Below are 15313 nucleotides of genomic sequence, written 5' to 3'. Positions count from 1 at the left end.
GATTTGTTTTTTATTTCGAAGGAACTTTAGGGTTCTATTTGCAAATTTTGGAAATATTAAACACTTTTATATGAAAACATAATATCTGGGAAATATTTTACACCAAAGAAGTACAGCATTGGTAACCATATACAAGAGAAAATGAAAATAATCATCCTATGGATCCTTAGAAACAATCATCTAAAGCCCGGGACACAGGAAGATAAGATGCACGAAGTCTCTTCACCTCCCTCTCATAGGCTGCCTCCATATCTGCCTTCTCCTTGGCGAGTCGATCGTACTTCCTCTTCCAAAACCTGGAAGACTGAGGAAGTAGAGAAGTCTAGGCATCATCAGGATCATCAATAACCTGGTGTTCGAGGAACTCTATCAAAGCATCCGTCTCCTTAATTTGCTGAAGTAACTTTTCTCTTTCACGGATCCAAGCACGTGATCGGTCTTCGTCTCTCAACTCCTCTACACCTTGGTCAGGGAGGGTTGAAGGCCCAACCATAACCAAAGGTGTAGGTCTTGGATACTCGTAAGGCATGAGATACTGAGACGCTCTCTTCCTAACCCATGTAGTGTAAGGCTCCATGGCAACACAATTCTTAGGACCCAACTCCTTCCTTCCTTTCCTATGAATCTTACGCCAAGCGCGGACCATCCTAGCTTTCAAGCCTTGGGGATCTTTACCCTCCTGAAAGAACACACCCTCTAACAAAATGTTATTAAGTTTATCCTTTAGGGGGAACCCAGGCTGACGACGTGCCAAAACAGGGTTGTAGTTAATCCCACTGCATGTACCAAGAAGAGGTACATTGGAGAATTCACCACAAGAGTCGATAATCTGCACACCATCATACACACGGTTGTACCAAGAGATATCATCATTAGTGAGAGACATAAGTCTCGTGAACCACCGTAGACATCCCTTGTTCTCCTTAAAGGCGACCGTCTGCGGTAAGTGAGAAATAAACCACTTATACAACAGAGGTAACAACCCACAATGGCACCACCACCCTTTGCATTCCTCATATGCAAAGAGAAATAGGTATCACCCAACAGAGTCGGAACGGGATTAAGAGTAGAGAAAATCCTAATGGCGTTCACATCCACAAACATGTCGATGTTGGGGAACAACACTAACCCATAGATGAGAAGTACAAATAGGGCCTCAAAGGCGTCCTCACTCATGGTCTTCCCATACACAGTAGCTTGAGCAATGAGGAACTCAGAAGGGAGACCTTGAATTCCACCTTTGGCAGTCATCTGAGCACCAACCAGAGATTCATCTATGTGCAACATGTCGGCTATCTCTTGAGTAGTAGGAATACTCTCCAAGCCACTGAACGACAACTGGTCTAGAATAGGTATACCCACAAGGTAGGCATACTCCTCAAGCGTGGGCAAAAGCTGGAAATCCGGGAATGTGAAGCAACGGTACAAAGGATCATAAAACTGCACCAATACACTCATCAACCCTTCATCCACCTGAGTAGTCAAAAGAGGAAGAAGCTTCCCAAAACGAGTCTTGAAACCCAAGGGATCTAGTACATAAGATGTCAAGTTCCTTAACTCTTTCAAATCCGGTTGTCTGAAATTGTACTTCTTTGTATTCCTTCTTTGTCTTTCCATGGCTGAAAATTTTGCAAATAAACCCCTTAAGTTCCTATTCTCTTCATTATTAATGATATGGATGCAAATGGGTGCATGAATGCATGAATGCCACAATCACACTCAAGGATCAAGCAAAGCACACCAAACAAAGGTCATGGGATGGATCATGTTATCCTTAATATCAATCATCCATTTTGGTGGATTACGGTTTACACCTTATCAACACCGAAGTTCCATTGATTGTAAGGATACATGAACGAATCAACCATGAATCAAGGGTTTGTTGTGAGTCACGAGCATGGAGTCTCGGTTAAGAACCACCCAAAGGGAGTGTACTAGGGTTTAAACATGCCAAACATGTTCTACAAGAGATTCCCATAGTCATCATCCCATCATTTAGGATATTATCGGATAAACGACTACTCGTATTCCAAAAATATTCTCAAGAGAGACTCTTATGAGTGTAGTATCGTGTAACAATCGTATCAAATCTTGCACTTGAACGACTTTCGCACTACATACTAAGAATAGGCCAAGATGGGCTTGGTAACCTAAGGTCCTTGGCTTCTAAGGTCTATATTGGAAAGAGTAATGTCTACCCACAACTACTTGTGTAACATTATTGATCCCAACATGACCTCCACCAAGTGAATGGACTTGCAAGTTAACTTGCTAAGGAATAACTCCAAACAAGTCAACAAGACTACGCCATTCTCCTATCCTAAGTGCACTCGAGTCCGGGTATAGAACTCATCTCACAAAGATCACCAAGCATACAAGGAATTAATATTCAAGCAATTCAATCATTACATACAATACAGTAATCCCAAATTGCACAAAGATATGTCACAAAACAATATAGAATACAATACAACAAATATGAAAAGTAGGCCAAACCCACTAGGCAAATCCCCAGTAGAGTCGCTACTTTTTTGTAGCGGGGTATTCGTTACCATTAGAGATATTTACTAAATCCAAGGTAAATCATACAAGTCGAGTCGCCACCGCACTTCTATTTATCCAAAGGAATGGTTAGAAAGCGAACAAAAACTAGTAAAAGAGAAACAGAGATCTGGGTAAGGGGGTTGGTTATGTAATGGGAAGGTGTTAGGCACCCAAAACATCCTAGGTACTCCTAGGGAGCCCTTTTCATACTTGTTGTAAAGGTTGTTGTTTTGGTGAAAAAAAATTGTGCAAACATGATTGAAGGGATGAGAAAAGAATGTACAAGTTTATATACATTTTGTGTTTGGATGGATAAAACCATTGCCTACGTACCATCTTAAAAAAGATTAGGATCAAAACCTTGTAGTTCGGGATAAAAATCTCAAAACATGAGTTGGTGAATTGCTTGGTCCAAAAGCCTTAAGGTCTTTTGTTATCCAAGGGAGAAAACTCAACCAACAACCACAAATCCACCATGTGAGGATAGCTTCAACATGCTAGTGAGGGGTTAACCCTATAATAAGCATGGAAGACTTATTGTCCATCACTAAGGATATAGGTGAGTATTACATCTACCTCAAGGATAACTCAAACCTAATAGCTAAAGGTTATGGAAAATTTAATTAAGAAAATGGCCATTGGAACCACAAAAAGGCATTTGAATGGGTTATATTTACCAATTAGAAGTATATACAAAATGGTCAAAGTTGACTTAAAGATTCAATTCAAAATAAGTGTTATGAAAAGAAAATTTGAAAATCAAAACCCTAAATCTTAGGTTTCTAATGTTTGAAAACAAATGTTAAATGTTTGCACAAAAGTTTTGGCTAGGGTTAAAGTGGAGGGAAGAAGAAGAATGGTTGAGTCCTAAGTAAAGCAAAAAGGTGAGGGATAAAGAAAACAAAACCACAATGGAGTTCCTCTCTTGAGATCATATTGATGATCCAAGTAGCTCCCATTGTAACACCCCGATAATAATACGATAATTATTAAATTAAGTTAATAATATATTTATTAATTTAATTAGATAATTGGATTATTATTATTATTATTTTTGGAATTATCGAATTATTATTATTGGGATAATAATATAAATTGGAAAATATATAAGTGTGAAATAAGGAAAAGGAATCCCATTTGGTAAAAAGAGTTCTACGTGAAACAGAGAAGCGGCTGAAAAGTGGAAAGTGGAGAAAGGGCAAAGAGGAAGAGCAAGGGCAAAGGTTGGAGAAGAGAAAAGCTTGGAGCTCAAAGATTTGCCGGATTAATCAGGTAAGGGGGGTTTATCGTCGTTTAATGGGTATTATAGATTAACATGTAATGGGTAGTGATAAACCGTTGATTTGACCCTAATTGGGATGTTGAATGCTGAGAAATTATGTTGGATAAGTGTGTTAAAGTTGTACTTAAATCTGTATTTGAGTGTATTGTGATTTTCCGAATGTATCGCTTCTTACGGAATTGGAATCGGAGGTCCGGAAGTCCTCCAACGGCGGAAAATGCGGAGAATTCTGCATTCTGCTTTGTGTTAGCGCAGGAACAGCTTTCTGTCTTGCGTTAACCGGTTAACCCAGGGTGTTAACCGGTTAACACTGTTGTAATTTATGAAAATTGCGGTTCTGTCTGCGTTAACCGGTTAACCCAGGGCGTTAACCGGTTAACACTGTTGTAAATGGCCAGAAAGCGTGTTCTGTCCTGCGTTAACCGGTTAACCCAGGGCGTTAACCGGTTAACACTGTTGGAAAAGTGATAAATCGAATTTTGCTCAGAATTTAATGGAATTCGTCGGGGTGAGTCGGGTGATATTATCGTTAATTGTGATGAGTAATTTTGTTGAGTTTATGTTATGAAGTGTCGATACAAGTATGTTGCTGAGTTGTTCCGTGTACGGAAAGTTGTTAAAGATACTGAGTTGTAGGCTTGGTGAGCCAAAGTTGATTATAAGTTGCTTATGTTGAAACCATTGTTGTGTTGCTATTATTATCATGTTGTCGAAATTTTAAGTCGTGTATGTCATGTAAATCCATATGCATTAAGTCGGAGCTTTGCTCACACCACGTTGGCCTGGATTGGCAAAAGTTGAAAGTTGAAGGCTTATGCCTTGATGCCCAATAAAATGGCAATGATTTTAAGTTGGGAGTTTTACTTCGAATGGTACCACATGCATGACGAGTCGAGTCTCATTAGAGTTGCATTTTGTTGGTTTGTTGTATGGAATATAATATGAATGGATGTATTCCAGTATTATATGTGTGTTGTGTGTTGAGTGTTGTGTTGATGTTGAGTATGATTGAGTTGATATTGCCGTTGCTGAATGTGTAATCTGATTTGGGTGATGAAACGTGTTAAATTACTTAACATTGCATGATATTTTATAATGCTTATTATATCGATTGAGGAACTCACCCTTACAACTATTTTTCAGGTAACGAGCAGTGATTGAGTAGAAGCTAGTGCTTGGAGTCTAGTGTAGTCTCCTTAGTGGGTCATGCTCTGATAGATGTAACATCGGGACGGGATGTCTTTAATTGTTTTATTGTTGGTTGTGAACCAATTTACATGTAATATATTATATGTTTTGATTGGTTGATTTGATTTCTATCCGCTGCGAATTATGCAAAAATGTTATTTTGATTAAATAAAGAGCATGACAGTTATTATGGTGTGAAGTAGTCGTGTGACACCCTTGATTGCATATTTACTCTGATTGATATGTTGTTATTTTAATTATATACTCGGGGTATTTTAGAAGGGTGTTACACCCATCCTTTGGAATAAGCAATCACACAAAGCATAAACTCAAGCAATCATCAATCAAAGTGAATTCTTGGAAGGCTCTTCAAGGCATCTTGTGGTTCTTTCTCTTAGAAGCTCATGGAAATGGTTCCCCAAATTTGAGTCAAGGTGGAATCCCTAGCACAAGAACACACACATAAAAGAGTTTTATGAAGTAAATCAAGAATGGACAAGAGTGAGTTTAGAGGCTTGGTCCCTTTAATCCATCTTCATCATTAAGGTCCTTTTACTCCAATTTTGCATAGGGAATGTCCTAGAAACTAAGTCCATTTCTCCAATTTTGCATAGGGAATGTCCTAAGATCTAAGTCCAATTCTTTGCATTTGGTTCACAACAATCAAAACAAAACACCAGCACAATAGTATATACATAGTTATGTGCTCAAGTGAGCAAAAGGCAAATGGCATTAACATAAACATGTGCTCAAGTGAGCAAAGGGAAAAACAAATGGATAACATGTGCAAGAATAGTAAATTGCATATAAGTAAAGAGCATAAAGTAAATGTTAGTTGTTAATGGTTAGTGTTAGTAGTTAGTGTGCCATAAGGAAAATTTAGCGCTATGTTAAGCAATCGTAATTGGACTTATGTAGAAGTCACAACTATCTGAGGTCGGTCAATAATAATGTAGGCAACAACACAAGTTAGAAGTCTTGATTAGTGAACAAAGTTCCAACAACTTGCCATGCCAAAAAGGAAAAGAGAATTGATCTTGTATTGGTTTAAGCCTTTTGCATAGTTTAGAAAACAACCTATCCTTAATGCAAAGCCATTCACTTCATCAATTGATCAAGATGAATTAGATTTTAATCAAGGAAGATTAAGTCTCCCTAATTAATGCTAACTTATCAACCTTCAACTCATTCATCAAAAAGAGAGAAAAGAAGAAGGAAGAAGGAGATGGAGAATGGATAAGGAAATGGAAAGATCAAAATGCATAAGATGAAATAAGATGTACCACTCCATATGTATTGACCTAATGACATTAAAAGTCAAAGTCAAACAATAAGAAAACAGAAATGAGATGGAGATTGGAGATCAAACAATAAGCATAATATTTTTGGCATTTTAAATATTAAAATAAAATTGAATTAAAAATAAAAGAAAGGTCAAACTTCAAAATTACTTCAAATCAATCTTGAAAGGTCCAAGCAATTTATCCCAAGTTCAACAAGGTCAAACAAAGATTGACAAAAAATTTCAGCATTTTTAATAGTCAGAAACTATTTTTAATCAATTAAAAATGAATAAAAATAACCTAATTGAACTAAAATCTCAAATAAATCTCAAATCAAATAAAAATTGATGAGAATATTTTTCATAGATCCATCATCACTTAAATAGGTTAGGAAAATATTTTTGTATTTTTTGAATATCAAAAACTATTTAAAATGAATTAAAAATAACCAGAAAAGAGAAAATCCACAAAAAATATCAAATGATGAAATAAAAAATATTAAAAATCAGAAATAAAAACTAGAAATTATTTGGAGACTAATGCAATTGGTCCCATAATTTTTGGACCAATAATAAAAGAGATATGAATTTTTGAAAATTATTGGAATAAAAGAAATTAAATCAGAAAATTGGAAATTCAAAAAAACCAGGAGCGTTAGATCTGAGCTCATTAATTGAGCTGGCAGATCATGCGCTCCAGATGTGCGCTTCCACCATAGACCAAAGTCAATGGGTGCACACCATGAATTAATGAAAGTCATAACAAGAAAGGGCCAGGATTAGATCTGGAAATTCAATCCAACGATCCACAACGCATCTGGCAATGGAACGGCCACCGGGGCCACCTTCTTCTCTGGTGAGCATGAATATTCCGGCCAATATTGTAGGCAACCAAATCTTAACCAAAATACACGATCTATACATCTTTGGAAAGCTGGGATGATGTACATCATCCCTGTGCCACTCAATTCCATTCTAGATCTCTATATTGAGACAAATCAGAGATGGAAGTTCTGTGCTGTTCATCATGAACTTAATGGATTTCAAAAATTAAATGCACAATCATGATGCCTCTATTGAGAGGACTTCAGCCAACACAAGATCCAAGCAAATAGGTCAATATATGATGAGTTTCGAAGAAAATACCAGTTGAAGAATAAGCTTGAATTCTGGAAACTTGAGCTCGATTCCTTGTTTTCTTTGCCAAAACAGAAGATCAATGAGCTGAAGGATGAAGGTTTAGAAGCTTTAGATCCAAGGATTCAACCAGATGTAGTTGAATTTTGGATCTGAAAAATTTGAAGAAAAGTGAAATAGCTTCTTTGGTAATGGTTATGGATTCAGTTGTGCAGCATCTCAGGCGCCATATGTAACACCCTTCTAAAATACCCCAATAATTAATTAAAACAACCAAACATAAATCAGAGTATATATGCAAATTAAGGGTGTCACACATGACACTTCACACCATGTTCCAAAATATCCTGTCATGCTCATTTATTCATTAAAATAAACGTTTGCATAATTCGCAGCGGTTAAAAATATAACAACATGCAAAACATGTAACACATTACATGTAAACTTGTTCAACAACCAACAATGAAAATAAGTAAAACATCCCGTCCCGATGTTACATCTACCAGAGCATGACCCACTAAGGAACTACACTAGACTTCAAGCACTAGCTTCTACTCAATCACTGCTCGTTACCTGAAACATAGTTGTAAGGGTGAGTTCCTCAATCGATATAATAAGCATTATAAAATATCATGTAATGCTAAGTAAATTAACACATTCATCACCCTAATCAGATCACACATACAGCAATGGCAACATCAACTCAAATCATATTCAACACAATCACAAAACAACACGTATAATATTGGAATACATCCATTCATATTATACGCCATACATACATTATGCAATGAGACTCCATGCATGCGGTACCGACTATTCGTGAACATATAGTTCAACCTCACCGACCAAATCCGGGTACGGCTACCAAGCTCACTAGTCCCACTCATTTGAGACCTAGTGACTCACTCACTAATTCCTCACCATGGGAATTAGCTACCACCCCAAGGGCTATGATATGCACGCTAATCACCTAGCATGCAAACATCAACAACAATTCCACAATAATTCACTCACTAATTCCTCACCATTGGAATTAGCTACCACCATAAAGGCCATAATATGCACGCTAATCAACTAGCATGTAAACATCAACAAATCCACAATGGACATATGCTCACACTCTAAGCCATAAACAGTCCATTCACAATTGCATACATAATAGATACATTCACAACATTATGCATACCGTCATACATCATCAACATATTAATCACATAATCATATCATGTCATGCCACATAATCAATCACAGTATTAGCACACTCTACTAATACCTATACTGCTCAAAACAACGGGAAATGATCCCTACTCTATCATACATCAGCTAAATTACATTACTCAGCTGAACAACCAAAAACTGCACAACAACAGCACAGAAAAATCACAATTCTGCCCATACGCGTATTGCTTAGTCCCATACGCGTATGGCCCATTTCTCAGCCAAACCCATACGCGTATCACCTGTCTCATACGCGTATGCTACGCGTACCACATCCTCATACGCGTACCAACAGAGACAAAACCACGTTCAAAACATCATCTTCCTCATCCATACGCGTATTGCCTAGTGCCATACGCGTACCAGACCATCTCATACGCGTATTGCCTAGTGCCATACGCGTATGACCAGAAACCAATTTTCCAGATCTGCTATGGTTTTCTCTGCTACGAGATCTATCCAATTCAACCTTCCACAGTCCAATTTTTACACAACATTCATTCATATTATCTAACACAGATTCTACACGTTCAATCTCACAATTTCTAACCTTATTACCTCTAATTCCTACGAATTTCCTCAATTATACTCATATCTCATTCATCCAAAATTTCACTATTTCATCATGCATCATTCTAATTAGAGTCAATTCAATAGTTTATCACTACCCATTACATGTTATCCCATAATACCCATTAAACGATGATAAACCCCCTTTACCTGAGTTAGTCCGGCAATCCTTTAGCTTCGAGCTCTTCCTCTCTTCAACCCTTGTTCTCTGGCTCTTTGCCCTTTTTCACTTTTGAGTCGTTTTTCTGTTTTCACGTGAAAACCTCTTTTTACCAAATGGGACCTTTTCTAATTCCAACTTTTATTCCAATAATAATAATAATAATAATCCAATAATTTAATTAAATTAAAAAATATACTATTAACTTAATTTAAATAATTATCTTATTTTTATCGGGGTGTTACAACTCTCCCCCACTAAAAGAGTTTTCGTCCTCGAAAACATACCTCAAGTGAATAACTCAGGATAAGACTCCTTCATCTGACTCTCAAGTTCCCAAGTCACATTGCCACCTGCTGGTCCTCCCCATGCTACCTTTACCAAAGCAATCTCTTTACCCCGCAACTGCTTCAACTCTCGATCCTCGATCCTCATAGGTGATGTTTCAACAGTCAGGTTATCTCTCACCTGTACATCATCTACTTGGACCACATGCGACGGATCATGAATGTACCTCCTCAACTGAGACACATGGAAAACCTCATGAAAATTCGCAAGTGACGGCGGTAAAGCGATACGATAGGCTACCTCCCCTATCCTCTCCAAAATCTGATAAGGACCAATAAATCGAGGTGTCAACTTCTTCGACTTCAAAGCTCGACCAACCCCAGTTATCGGAGTGACACGAAGAAACACATGATCTCCCTCTTGAAACTCAAGTGACTTCCTCCTCTTGTCGTGATAACTCTTCTGACGACTCTGAGCAATTCTCATCTTCTCCTGAATCATCTTAATCTTTTCCGTAGTTTGTTGAACAATCTCCGGTCCAACCACAACACTCTCACCGGACTCATACCAACATAAAGGTGTCCGACATCTCCTACCATACAAAGCTTCAAACGGTGCCATGCCAATGCTCGAATGAAAACTATTGTTGTAGGTAAACTCAATCAAAGGTAAATAACAATCCCAAGCACCTCCCTTTTCCAAAACACAAGCCCTCAAAAGATCCTCTAGTGACTGAATCGTCCTCTCAGTCTGACCATCAGTCTGCGGATGATATGCAGAACTCAATCTCAGCTTAGTTCCCAAAGACCTCTGCAAACCTTCCCAAAACTTCGATGTAAATCTAGGATCTCTGTCCGAAACAATGCTCGACGGAATACCATGCAAACTTACAATTTTCTCGATATACAACTCAGCTAATCTCTCTAACGGATAATCCATTCTGATCGGAATGAAATGAGCCGATTTTGTCAATCTGTCAACAATCACCCAAATAGCTTCAAAATTCTTAATCGTCCTCGGTAAACCAGAAACAAAATCCATACTGATACTATCCCACTTCCACTCTGGAATAGCCAACGGTTGCATTAGCCCAGACGGTTTCTGATGCTCAATCTTTGACTTCTGACAAGTCAAACAAGAATAAACAAAGCTCGCAATTTCTCTTTTCATTCCCGGCCACCAAAATAACTTTTTCAAATCATGATACATCTTCGTAGCCCCAGGATGAATACTCAGGCCACTACGATGTCCTTCCTCAAGAATACTCTTCTTAAGCTCGGTAACATCCGGAATACACACCCGATTACCAAATTTCAAATCACCATTCTCATCAACTCTGAATTCACCGCCTTTACCTTGATTCACTAGAGTCAACTTATCAACCAAAAGCACATCGGATTTCTGACCCTCTCTAATCTCATCCAGAATACCACTCGTTAACTTCAACATTCCCAATTTAACACTATTGTGAGTACTCTCACACACCAAACTCAAGTCTCTAAACTGCTCAATTAAATCCAATTCTTTAACCATTAACATAGACATATGCAATGATTTCCGACTCAATGCATCAGCCACTACGTTTGCTTTACCCGGATGGTAATTCAACCCAAAGTCATAATCCTTCAGAAACTCTAACCATCTCCTCTGTCTCATATTCAGCTCTTTCTGATCAAACAAATACTTTAAACTTTTATGGTCACTGAAAACCTCAAATCTTGACCCGTACAAGTAATGCCTCCATAATTTCAGAACAAATACCACAGCTGCTAACTCTAAATCGTGTGTCGGATAGTTCCTCTCATGAACCTTCAGTTGTCTCGAAGCATAAGCTACAACCTGCTTATTCTGCATCAAAACACCACCCAAACCCAACAATGAAGCATCACAGTAAACCTCAAATGGTTCCGACGGACTCGGTAATATCAGAATAGGAGCAGTAGTTAACCTTCTCTTTAACTCTTGGAAACCTTCTTCACATTTTGAGTCCCAAACAAACGCTTTCCCCTTTCTAGTCAACATCGTCAACGGTAACGCCAACTTAGAAAATCCCTCAATAAATTTCCTATAATAACCTGCAAGTCCAAGAAAACTCCTTATCTCAGAAACTGACTTCGGAGCTTCCCACTTAGATACCGCTTCTATCTTAGAAGGATCAACGGCAACACCTCCTCTGGAAATCACATGACCAAGAAAACTAACCTCTTCTAACAACAATTCACATTTGGACAGTTTAGCAAATAACTTCTCTTCTCGTAGAACTCCTAAAACCACTCTCAAATGTTCAGCATGCTCTTCTTCAGATTTCGAATACACTAAAATATCGTCAATAAACACCACAACAAACTTGTCTAGGTACGGATGGAAAATCCTATTCATATACTCCATAAATACTCCAGGCGCATTAGTCACACCAAAAGGCATTACAGAATACTCATAAAGTCCATACCTTGTTCTGAAAGCAGTCTTCTGAATATCCTCAGTTTTCACACGTATCTGATGATACCCAGATCTCAAATCTATTTTGCTGAACACACTCGCACCGGTGTCAATAATAGCTACAAGAGGAAAGCCATTAATATAACACGTACCTCGGATCAAACGATCATCTGCAGAAGTCTCAGAACCTGATAAAGCAAAGACCTTGCCTCCCGACTGGTTCTCTCTCTTCGGCTTAGGACACTGTGGACTGATATGACCCACCTCTCCACAGTTGAAACAAGTCACAGTCTTCAACCGGCACTCTGCAGCCAAGTGACCACCTTTGCCACACTTAAAACACTTCTTCTCAGTACTGGTACACTCATGGATACGATGTCCAGCCTGACCACATCTGAAACACTTAGCAGGGGCACTGGAATCTCCCCCACTAGGCCTCTTCATCCCACTCTGTCTCTGGAAACCTTTGCCAGCTGCATATGGTTTCCCACGATCATTCTGATTCTTGCCTTTCCTATCAACCCTCTGCTGATAGCTCTCCGCTCTGGCCTTGGTATCTTGTTCAAAAATCCTGCAACAGTCAACCAAGTCAGAAAACACTCTAATCCGCTGATATCCAATAGCCTGCTTGATCTCGGGACGTAACCCGTTCTCAAACTTCACACATTTTGAAAATTCCCCAGTAGCCTCATTATAGGGAGTGTAATACTTCGACAGCTCTGTGAACTTAGCAGCATACTCAGTATTAGACCGGTTGCCCTGCTTCAATTCTAAGAACTCTATCTCTTTCTTTCCTCTGACATCCTCTGGAAAGTACTTCCTCAGGAATCTCTCTCTGAACACCGCCCAAGTGATCTCAGCACTCCCAGCAGTTTCCAACTCAGTGCAGGTAGCAACCCACCAATCATCTGCTTCCTCTGACAGCATATGCGTACCGAACCTGACCTTCTGGTTATCGGCACACTCAGTTACTCGGAAGATCCTCTCGATCTCTTTCAACCACTTCTGAGCACCATCTGGATCGTATGCTCCCTTGAACATTGGAGGATTGTTCTTCTGGAACTCACTCAGTTGACGAGCAGCTCCCATTCCCATAATATTCGGATTCCCTCCAAGTACTCCAGCTAGCATACCCAGAGCCTCAGCAATCGCAGCATCGTCTCTACCTCTTCCAGCCATCTCTATTCTGAAACCCAACAAGCTAAAACAATAAGTACTAATAGGGTTACACAACACCTATCACGTACAGGGAAACAAAATAATTACGACTCGACTCGACCGACTATGCTCTGATACCACTAATGTAACACCCTTCTAAAATACCCCAATAATTAATTAAAACAACCAAACATAAATCAGAGTATATATGCAAATTAAGGGTGTCACACTTGACACTTCACACCATGTTCCAAAATATCCTGTCATGCTCATTTATTCATCAAAATAAACGTTTGCATAATTCGCAGCGGTTAAAAATATAACAACATGCAAAACATGTAACACATTACATGTAAACTTGTTCAACAACCAACAATGAAAATAAGTAAAACATCCCGTCCCGATGTTACATCTACCAGAGCATGACCCACAAAGGAACTACACTAGACTTCAAGCACTAGCTTCTACTCAATCACTGCTCGTTACCTGAAACATAGTTGTAAGGGTGAGTTCCTCAATCGATATAATAAGCATTATAAAGTATCATGTAATGCTAAGTAAATTAACACATTCATCACCCTAATCAGATCACACATACAGCAATGGCAACATCAACTCAAATCATATTCAACACAATCACAAAACAACACGTATAATATTGGAATACATCCATTCATATTATACGCCATACATACATTATGCAATGAGACTCCATGCATGCGGTACCGACTATTCGTGAACATATAGTTCAACCTCACCGACCAAATCCAGGTACGACTACCAAGCTCACTAGTCCCACTCATTTGAGACCTAGTGACTCACTCACTAATTCCTCACCATGGGAATTAGCTACCACCCCAAGGGCTATGATATGCACGCTAATCACCTAGCATGCAAACATCAACAACAATTCCACAATAATTCACTCACTAATTCCTCACCATGGGAGTTAGCTACCACCATAAAGGCCATAATATGCACGCTAATCAACTAGCATGTAAATATCAACAAATCCACAATGGGCATATGCTCACACTCTAAGCCATAAACAGTCCATTCACAATTGCATACATAATAGATACATTCACAACATTATGCATACCGTCATACATCATCAACATATTAATCACATAATCATATCATGTCATGCCACATAATCAATCACAGTATTAGCACACTCTACTAATACCTATACTGCTCAAAACAACGGGAAATGATCCCTACTCTATCATACATCAGCTAAATTACATTACTCAGCTGAACAACCAAAAACTGCACAACAACAGCACAGAAAAATCACAATTCTGCCCATACGCGTATTGCCTAGTCCCATACGCGTATGGCCCATTTCTCAGCCAAACCCATACGCGTATCACCTGTCTCATACGCGTATGCTACGCGTACCACATCCTCATACGCGTACCAACAGAGACAAAACCACGTTCAAAACATCATCTTCCTCATCCATACGCGTATTGCCTAGTGCCATACGCGTACCAGACCATCTCATACGCGTATTGCCTAGTGCCATACGCGTATGACCAGAAACCAATTTTCCAGATCTGCTATGGTTTTCTCTGCTACGAGATCTATCCAATTCAACCTTCCACAGTCCAATTTTTACACAACATTCATTCATATTATCTAACACAGATTCTACACGTTCAATCTCACAATTTCTAACCTTATTACCTCTAATTCCTACGAATTTCCTCAATTATACTCATATCTCATTCATCCAAAATTTCACAATTTCATCATGCATCATTCTAATTAGAGTCAATTCAATGGTTTATCACTACCCATTACATGTTATCCCATAATACCCATTAAACGATGATAAACCCCCTTTACCTGAGTTAGTCCGGCAATCCTTTAGCTTCGAGCTCTTCCTCTCTTCAACCCTTGTTCTCTGGCTCTTTGCCCTTTTTCACTTTTGAGTCGTTTTTCTGTTTTCACGTGAAAACCTCTTTTTACCAAATGGGACCTTTTCTAATTCCAACTTTTATGCCAATAATAATAAAAATTATAATCCAATAATTTA

Source organism: Lathyrus oleraceus, chromosome 5, assembly GCF_024323335.1.
Source record: "Lathyrus oleraceus cultivar Zhongwan6 chromosome 5, CAAS_Psat_ZW6_1.0, whole genome shotgun sequence".
Taxonomy (NCBI): domain Eukaryota; kingdom Viridiplantae; phylum Streptophyta; class Magnoliopsida; order Fabales; family Fabaceae; genus Lathyrus; species Lathyrus oleraceus.
Note: the sequence above shows the minus strand (reverse complement) of the source record.